Below are 9,846 nucleotides of genomic sequence, written 5' to 3' on the forward strand. Positions count from 1 at the left end.
AGAACTGCTGATACAAGAGCAACCTGGATATGAACAATGTGTACACAACACCCAGATTTTTATCTTCTTTCAAAACCAAATTCAGATTAACTTCTGCATGGAAACAGAATCCAAGTAACAATGAAATAAATAGGAGAGGAAATATCCATCAGCCTTATTACTCTGTAACACCTCCTAACTTGCCCTTCTATGGTTGAAACAATGAACTTTGGCGTAGTTCATGGAAAATAATATACAAATAAACATGGCAGGAAAAATGTGATTACTTCCATAAGGGGACAGAAAAGATCCTATCTTTTGTTACCTAGCACAACCTGGTGTAATTCAGCAACGCAAGTCTCCGCAAACCTCAGGACTGCTTATTTGGGAGACAGCTGGGAAAAACTTCAGTCTCGAGTACAAACTTTCCCAACCCATAAGCTTCAAGAGCTTCTTAAATTTTTATGTAGAATAGATAAAATTCTACTTTCTCCCCCATGTAAACCCCTTCCCCCAAAATCTGTTTCGGTACATCAATGTGCAGAAATAGTTTGCTGCTTCTGGAAGGGGCTGGTTGATCAAACAAATAATTTGAAATATTTACAGAAAACACATTTGTTGATGCATCCAGCCTTTCAAATCTCATGTTGACTTGTGAAACCATCATACAGGAGATCCTCTCCCTTTCATTTAAACCTACTTCTTAAATCACATGTGCCTTAATTCTGAGGATCCTTCATGGTTCAACTGGTCCATGTGTGCACACTGTTTCATCTGCATCTCTACACACTGACCTCTTTAGGACAGGGCCTTACTGCTTTACCATAGGTCTTCTTTTGTAATTGTAGCACATGTGAAAGACATATTGTGAATCAAAAAATGTAAGAAGCATACTGGACAAAATTAAGACCCTGTGAAAGCCATAAACCATTGGACTAGCTAATTACAGGCCAGTTCATTACCCAAAATGCAATTTTAATACAAAAGTTTATATACCATTCTGGTGCTGTTTTTATCAACTGGATCCTTTGACTCTAAAAATACCACTTCTAGAAAACCAAGAGAAAACAGTGGAACATGAGTTCTCTTTTGGCATGTAAATTGAACTCCAAGCATCAGGGAAATATTTATCACCCTAAAAGGGGAGCAAAAAGCCTTTTTCTCTGTGAAGAAAGGCTAACTGACAGCTGTATCATAGGCAGAAAATGTTCAGGGCTTCCCCTTCTCAAGGTCAGACAAATGTTTATCAAATAGCTTTGAAAAATAAGCAGTTGTGAAGGACACACGAAACAGAATGATTCCGCTTTTTAGAGACCACATGCGTTGTGGAATTTATGAGTTTGCAAATTATGAGGGGTCAATTTTGTAGGACTACTTGGTGTAAAAATTTTAATCTTAAAAACGTTATACGCATTCGGTCTTGTATATATGGCACTCTGGTTTTCTATTTCTTTTAAAGAAAAATGAAAACACTGAAGAGAGGTTATAACAGCTTCTTTAATTTTTTTCTGTATTTTAAATTATGCTTATTCACCCATACATTCACTCTCTGAGTATTCATTTAGAAGGAAGATTTTGCAATAGTCACATTTAATTTATCAGGGTGCAATAATTTGTATTTCCCAATCATCTTGCAGACTTTGGTTCATTATACTATTGTTTCACATGAGTAAGTTAGCAAAGTTTGGATTGATTGACTCTAATTAACTAAAACTGGTTCCAGGCTGTGCATCTATTGTCATGGTAGCTAGCCACAAAGCCCCAAACTGTTCAGTAATGGCAATATAACGTACTATCAATATGAAAACTCCAGCAAATGTTAAATGTTGGGCTTGTCAGCAAATGAAAATAGCAATAGCGAAGGAGGGAGAAAAGGGACATTAGGACAAGCATGTCTCAGAACGCTTGGGGAAAATGTAGCCTTCCGGAGCTGCTAGTGCTCTGATCTTTTCACTTATTGTCATATGGGCCTCCAACATGGAAAGAAATGAAACCCAAACTTGCACACTGTTCTGTAAAAGAAAACTCACGTATTTTTTGGTTTAAAAAACCTCAAAATGGACCCAAAACTCTAGGCTGAGCTAAGACGTTCTTGAATAAAGCATGTGGATTTCTCCATCTGCGTATTTTAAATGAAGAAGTATTTTCCCTTGTTTCTGTTAGTCCACTTGCATGGTCTGACTCTGTTCTCTGTTTATTGACATCAAAGAGAATCTAACCACTACTTAATGCATCTCCTTACACGTGACACTGGAGAATCAGTTGCATTGAAAGCTTAGGATAACAAGTAAATAATTTTCTCTTTATTTGGGCTTCAGAGTCCTTCTGAAACCTAGCAAAATCAATGAGGACCTCAAAGGATGAGCTGCCTCTGCTGGCAGCAGTGTACAGCACCTCAGCATATCCAGGATGTCTGGAAGTGTAAAAGCTTTATTCCATCTTTATACCATAGGTTGTCTGCTCTGCAGAGATGCATCATCTGAAATATCAGTCTCTGTGTATTGTTACATGGAAAATTGTACTTAGGAGAACACTCTTGAAGAGCCCATGTCAGACACAGAAGTTTGGATATGCCAGGACTGGTTTCCTTTGCTTGATCTACCTACATGACTGCAATGCTGCAGCTCCAATGTCTTGCTCAGGAGCTATTTCTAAGAGTTAACCTGTGGCAATCAGTCTTCACTACTCCCAAGGGCCAATTCCTTAGTGTGATATTAAGTCCTTACTGTGCAACATGGGCCTGTGTTCCCTACTTTCAAAGCATGTGATCTAAACCTTGATTCAAGTACAGACGTGCCATTCACTTCCCATTTCTCTATGTCCTGTAATTGTAGGATGTGTCAGAACTCAGCTCTTCATGATGAAGAGTGCAACTTCCCTTATACAGATATTCTTTATCCCAGCCTTGCAGCACCCGTGCCTAAGTGGAGCTCTTTTCCCCCCATGGTACCTCGCTGCCCTCAGGGCTGTGCAGGACGGTCACCCCATCACCTGCTGGGTACCAGCCCAGAGCCCCAGCCACAGCTGCTTGGGGGCTGAGTCCCACTGAGAAGCCTGACTGCCTCTCATCTCCAATCCTTTTTTCAGGCAAATATCTTCTGCTTTCCCATTTGCCAAAATAAGGACTTGATTTTTATGGCATGACCGATTTCAACCTTTAACGCAAATAGTTACTGAGGTGAGAGGCATTTCTAATTTTTCCAGAGTGGCACAATTCATCACAGGCTGTTTCCAAGAAGGTCTTTGTAGTTTCATTTCTTCCCCAGCCTGGATGGAGGGATTGGGAGCAAGGCTTGCAGGTAAGAGCCGTGTGGGGCCTTTTGGTCCCATTGCATGTACACATGCAGTTCCAATCACCTTTGGTACAATTTACATCTCTGGGAGTGATGAAATTGGGTCCCGGAGCCTGGTGCCAGCCCCGCTCTGACTCGCTGTGAGCCTCCAGGCAAGTAATTTAACACCAGGCTGTGATACCTCTCATTGAACTACACATTACACCAAAAAGGGTCTTGAGGAAGTCAATGAAGCTACTTGTGGAGCGCTTGTACTTAGGAAGTGTGTCACAATCTGGCCTTCGTTTAAGTTTCCCCTTTTATAGGAAATTACAGACTCATTTCCAAGGTTGTGGGGTTTAATTAGTTTATGTTTGCAAAACACATCTTATTGCTGGTGAAAAGGAATAACCATTATGATGATGACGATGTGTTCAATGCATGACATGATCTTGGGTCTGTCTAGGTTTTGCTTCATTTATTCTGTATAAAAAAAGTCCTTCCTTTGCAATTGTTTGAAAGTCTATTTCTAGGCATAGTACACTCATTCTTCTATCAGAAGTGTCGGAGATAAAAAAAACCCCAAACTTGCCGGGCAAAGTTCCCTAGAGCCTGAGCCTAGGGCACAAAGCCAGTTGTTACTGCAGGGTGATGGGGACTGACCACCCACAGCAAAGCTATGCTGTGAATGTGGTTCAGATGAACTTGTTGTCTGACTCTTTTCCAAACATGAATGCCTTTCCCTTTCCTGGACTCAGAATATATGCTTTTATAAGCCTAAGAAGTGTCATATCTCTAAAACTTGGCATTAGTAAATGGTTTGCTTTTTTTGTCAGTTGTAATTGTTTTGGTTTTTTTGTTTTTGTTTTTGTTTTTTTTTAATTCTGTTTTTTGTTGGGGGTTTTTGTTTTTTTAATCCAAGTATGGTTCTCATGGTGTAGTAAATGACATTAGGCTTTTGTAAATTCTTGCAGAATATAACAGATCATTGATTTTATAACACAGTCACTGCTTTTGCATTCTGATGAGATTATTAGTAGCAGCCTAGAATACAACATCCCTGCATATTGTTAGTTAAAAAAAAATAAAAGTTTACTAAATGGTCTCTTGTCAACTGTATCTGAAAATCATTATAGTTTCTCTGGTTTCCTTTACATGGAGGGCTTCTTCTGTGAGCTGGTGGGTTACATCAGTATGAAGTTACAGAATTATTGTGGAGATGCTGTTTATTTCTCTATAGCTCTGTTTGTTTTTCTACAGACAACCAGGTTTTTTAAGTATGTATAAATTGGTTATAAAAATTGTTCACATGCCTGACACACAATATTGTATGTCAGTTCAGTAAATATATTTTTCCTTTCATGTTTTACCTGCTATTACATAAGACATTTTTACCTCATGTCAAAGTAAACACAAATCAAGCCATTTTCTGATCTTTTCACGTCCTGTATTGCAGCCTTAAAGCAGTTTCATTTGCCAGTGAATACACAAACCATCTGATCTTTTTGGGCCAAAGTCCCTCTCTTCCACTCTGCATTGCAGCCCCCCGTTGTATGTCCAGTGTGTACCTCCCCTCGACTGTGAGTTTGTGACCCCCATGTAACAAAACACAGGACCACACTTCAGACCCTGCTCACTGGGCACAGGGGAAGGGAGAATTTAATCTTGAATATATTTTTAAAAGGCTAAAATGCTGGAATTAAAATCTGACTAATGGCATGCAGCATTTTCTCTGCTTTCATACTGTTATCAATATACATCTGTATTAACATCATGACAGTCCACCCTACAAATTGATACAATACCAAATAAAGAGCCTGCACTGTGCACCGTAATGACTCTACAGGAGACATTATATCTGATATAGTCAATATTATACATTTTTTAAAAATGTATGAATGCATATTTAACTGAGAGATCTGATCTGCTCCAGCAGTTCTGGTCTATCAGAAACATAATATGCATTTTAAAAAACTGCTTGCATGCATTTTACATTTTTACCTGAGAAGCTGAACACAGGGACACATATAAACATTTTAGTTTCTATGCCTGCCCATAACATGTTTGTTTCAAAAGAAAACAAAAATAAATGGAAAAGCTAATGAAGTCCTGGCTCTGTTGCCTCACTGGGTCACCTCCAGTGTCCCCATTCAATTTGCACCTCCGTCCATCAGCTTTTACTCCATGTCCCTAGCATGGGTGTGGGTACATTTGCTGTTTGAACAGCTGTGAGGAGGGAATATCTCAGCAGGAGCATCACTGGGCCGCTGCTGTTTTATATCGCTGCCACTGACGGCTGTGCTACCAGCCGTACTTGCCTGGGGTGAGCTGCATGCACCCACATACATGGGCACAGAATCAGAGGATGTTGAGATGCCACCAGCACTCACAGGTTACCTGAGCTGCACAGGGAGAGGGTGAGAGAGAGGGGAACTCAGATGTAAAATGCTGGTGGATGCATCTCTCTCTTGAATGAGATTGTACCCCCTGGTTTTGCAAAAAAAGCAAACGGTGCTATCACCTCATACTTGTGGAGTAGGAGCAACTTGATCTGGGGAGCTGATTCTAGGATGCCACAAACAACATCACCCCAGGCTGGTGTCTGGGCTTGAGCACAGGGCCACTTGAGGTTTCCCCTCAGATTTGCATATACTGCTGGTGGGAGGCTCTGAACAGCCCCAGGCACCCCTCACTCTTTTGAACATGCTACAGTTCCCCCCTGTGGCTGCTGGCCTGCCTGACCTGCTTTGTGTTCAACCATCCTCATCACAAGACACAGAGTGGACAGAAGGGGTACAGATGATTTATGCATTTATGCATTTATATTTCTGAAAAGCGACCTTTGCATTTATTGCTAACATGCAAACAGTTACATCTTAAAAATACATGCAAGCAGCCTCATTCCCTTTTCCACCCATATCTGCATTCAGAGGGTGACCCCATACTCTCACCACACTAACGCCAAACAGGGCTTAACCCTGATAATTCCTGCGGATTTGCAGGCACTCTTTGTCCTCAGAAGATATTCCTCCCTCTCACCCTTGCAGCCCTATTTGGCTTCCTTCTTTGCACCTCTATAGAGCTTTGACATTCCCACAAGCATATGTGAAAGAACTAAGTAGTACAATCTGTAGAAGAGTATACCTTATTAATTACTCCTAAGCATCCATAGATGTGGATGTAGTTTTGAGGCTAAATATAGTTTGCCTGCATAACAAGGATTTGTACTGTAATGTCACCAACATTGCCAGCTTTGTAACAAATCTTTCTCATGGATTTTCTCTGAAGGAACTTGTTCCTGGATTTGGGTGATGATGTGAGCAGCTTGGGTTGCTAAACAAAAGCTGGTTTCTGTCACATGCAGCTGTGGTTTGAATACATGTAGCTGAAAGGGTCTGGCATTGCAGTATTAAGAGTCAGTTCTGTTTAACTGTGTCTGTACTCGTGGTTCTTTTTTCAGGCATCATATGGAGGGCTGCAAGTGCACAGTTTAAGGGTTATGTGGAAGCAATATTATACTGTGAGCAAAGCAGGCTGGTAAAGGCATGCCACGTCAGCTCTTCCAACAGGTACAAAGTTGCATTTCAGAAAAGCCTGGTTGGCAATGGCAGTTCCAACTGTTTCAGGGACTGTGGGTAAGTGTGGAATTCAGAGATGCAATCAGTAACAGTAGGGGGTTTGAGGCAGTTTTAAGTGGAGGGGCAGTTTCTTGTTCTCTGCACTTCCTTTGCTTCTTGGGTAAGAGGTTCTGGGTGTGAGGTATTGAGCCATGTCCTATGTTAATAATAAAATGAAAAAGTCTTGAGCGCTTGCTCAGTGGAGTGTAAGACCAAAATATGACTGTCCTTCACTAAGAGAACTTCAACACAGAGATGGCCACCAGCTTAAACAAGTGAAAACTCAGGACAGCAGAGAAGAAAAATATTTTACAAACAGTCCCTGACCTTACAGTTATCCTCTGTTCTCTTATCAGAAGGGGAATTCAGTGTGAAAATATTATTAAATAAGAAATGTATGAAACAATGAGGAATCATTTCTGTCAAATGGATATAAGATGCTAATTGGTGATGTGCTGAATCCCAGAGATGCTTGACATTCAAAAAGTGAGTGAAGTACGGCAGAGCATTTGTATAGGCCATCTGGAGATGTACACCATACTCTACACTTGATGAGAAAGTGGCATTAAACTGAAATTTCTGATTCCAAAACCTAAATATGCATCAATCCAGGCTTCAAATTTCATAGATTGCTGGGAAGATCACAGATAAACAGCAATCTGGCACGTCTCCGACTAGAGAGAGAAAACTGCTATTCACTTCATTCCTTAAAAAATTATTAATGGTTTGAAGACCTTCCATAAACCTAAGATGCAAAAACTTTGGACATCACATTCCTGTTTACACATATTTCTGGCTCCTGGGGTAATTTGACCATGAAATCTCTGTGCAAACAGGGATATTTAAAATACTCTATTAGCAAATTATAATACTGTTACCAAGGGAATATCATACATGGTACAGTCAGAAGCATCATACAAACCCGCATGGTGATGTCTTCAGTTCTTTCATGACATCAGGTGTCTCTGGTGAAAGAACAAACCCAGTGTAAAAGCGGGTAGTAGTAGCTGTTCAACATCCCCTTTTTCTGTTTTTTCTATCTGTAATGTAGGACACTAAAGAATTTTTGTTCTTACTAAAAGTAGCTCCTACAAAGCACTTATACATCTTATTAAATCTTAAGATTATACAAATAGTAGCATCGAAGACACTACATTGTGGAGGTATATGCTGCTACTTTCTTCATACATTGTTGCCAAGTCTTTGCAGTGCTGACAGCCCTGCAGGTATTTATGTCCTGAATCCACTGTGTTATATGCTGTACCAACACAGAGCTATGAGTGAATCGCAGCCCTGAGAGCCTGTAAGCAAAGAAGAGAGAGGCAGCACATGGCTGGAGGATGCATAGAGGGAGACTTTCAGGTATAGACAAGGCAGACCACTCAGCATAGCAGCTGTAGGATTGGTGCCGATTTTCATAGGTACCCGAGAGAAAAAAACCAACTAAACAAACCCTTAAAGAAAACAAAGAGGTGAATCTGCTCAAGTTTGTACAGCGCTCTTCCCAAGCTTCAAGAGCAGCTACAGACAAAATGAGGTAGTCCTTGCTCAGATGTGGCAACCAGGTCTGTAGGATCTCTTTGCATGGGCCAGGGAGGAGTCAACATCTCACCAGGGCCCAGGCCATGTAGGACATCATAGGTTGGTTTGGAAGGCAGAAATTTTGAGTATATTACATGGATACAGATTTAGATATAACACTGGCATATCTAAAAGGAGCAAGGTCAAAGCTGGTCCAGGCCACAGTGACTAACTTGATGGCAACAGTGTAGATAAAAACCAGGGAGAGATTTGAAGGGAAAAATAAGATTACTGTTCTTGTCACCTCAGCCTTGAACTCGTAGCTAGTTATCTTTAAGGAGATAACAGAAAAGCAGACTACATGAAGGATCTGGCACAGAGATCTGTAAAGGACTGAAAAACAAATTTGTTTGGTCAGGAGAGATGAACAAGAAATCATCTGAGGGAGACAAGAAACATCTAGAGGATACTTGAAAGAAGAAGCAAGAGAGCAAAGGCAAGGGTGGGTGCAATGAAAGCAGAGGAGATTTCAGGACAGTGCAATTAAAACTGCTGCCATTGACAGCCCCAGAATATGGGCCCAAGAGCTGGTTACTACTTAGCCAAAATAATCTTCTCTGCCCACCCCCAGCCCACCGCCAAAAAGACTTTTACGCTAGCTGGGAAAGAGTGTGGGCTTTTAACCCTCAAGCACTCCTGCTGCCTTCAGTGTGGCACTGGGGTCATACTGATTCACAAGGGTGAACTGTGACATTATAGAATAAAGGAGTGTGGAAAGAACTGACCTTAAGCAGCTTTATCAAGTTACTTCCTCTTTCAGTTGCTAAAACTGTAAGTAACAGAGTACTGTCAGTAAAACTAGATTGCACAAGATAAGAGTAAGCCATATAAACACGCAGCATTCCAAATGTACCATTTTCAGGTTTGTCTGGAGCTTTTCCAGTGTGTCCCTCCTTAGCCAACTACCCTTTTTTTGTCACCTCTCATTGTCTTGCAAGCTTCCTGAACAAAGTTCATGTCTGATATGCATTCTGCAGACTGTCTCATAAAATGGTTTTGCATGACATGGATATATAAAAAAAAAACTATTTTCAGTCTGTGCACTGATTCCCAGGGACAGAAATTCAACAGTACAGCAAAAAGTCTTAAATGAACATATTAAAAACATGGCATGAGACCTTTGCTACTCCATGCAGATCTTCAGAAGCAATATGCAGAAAGAACAAAGTGTGTTTCTTTTCTTCTAGCATAGTTGCAGGTGCAAGACAAGGTGCTCAGATATTTTTATGGTGTTAAATAAAGGCAGACTGGGGCTTTGACTCACAGGCTAGAAATACTTTTTCTAGTGAAGCCTCTTGAAAATACCTTGATATGTACTGGACAAATACCACAACAGCTGCAAAAGGCTGCACAGACCTTCTTATTCTCCCTCTACTCATAGAAAAGGCATACTCATA

The sequence above is a fragment of the Chiroxiphia lanceolata genome, chromosome 1 (genome assembly GCF_009829145.1).
Source record: "Chiroxiphia lanceolata isolate bChiLan1 chromosome 1, bChiLan1.pri, whole genome shotgun sequence".
Taxonomy (NCBI): domain Eukaryota; kingdom Metazoa; phylum Chordata; class Aves; order Passeriformes; family Pipridae; genus Chiroxiphia; species Chiroxiphia lanceolata.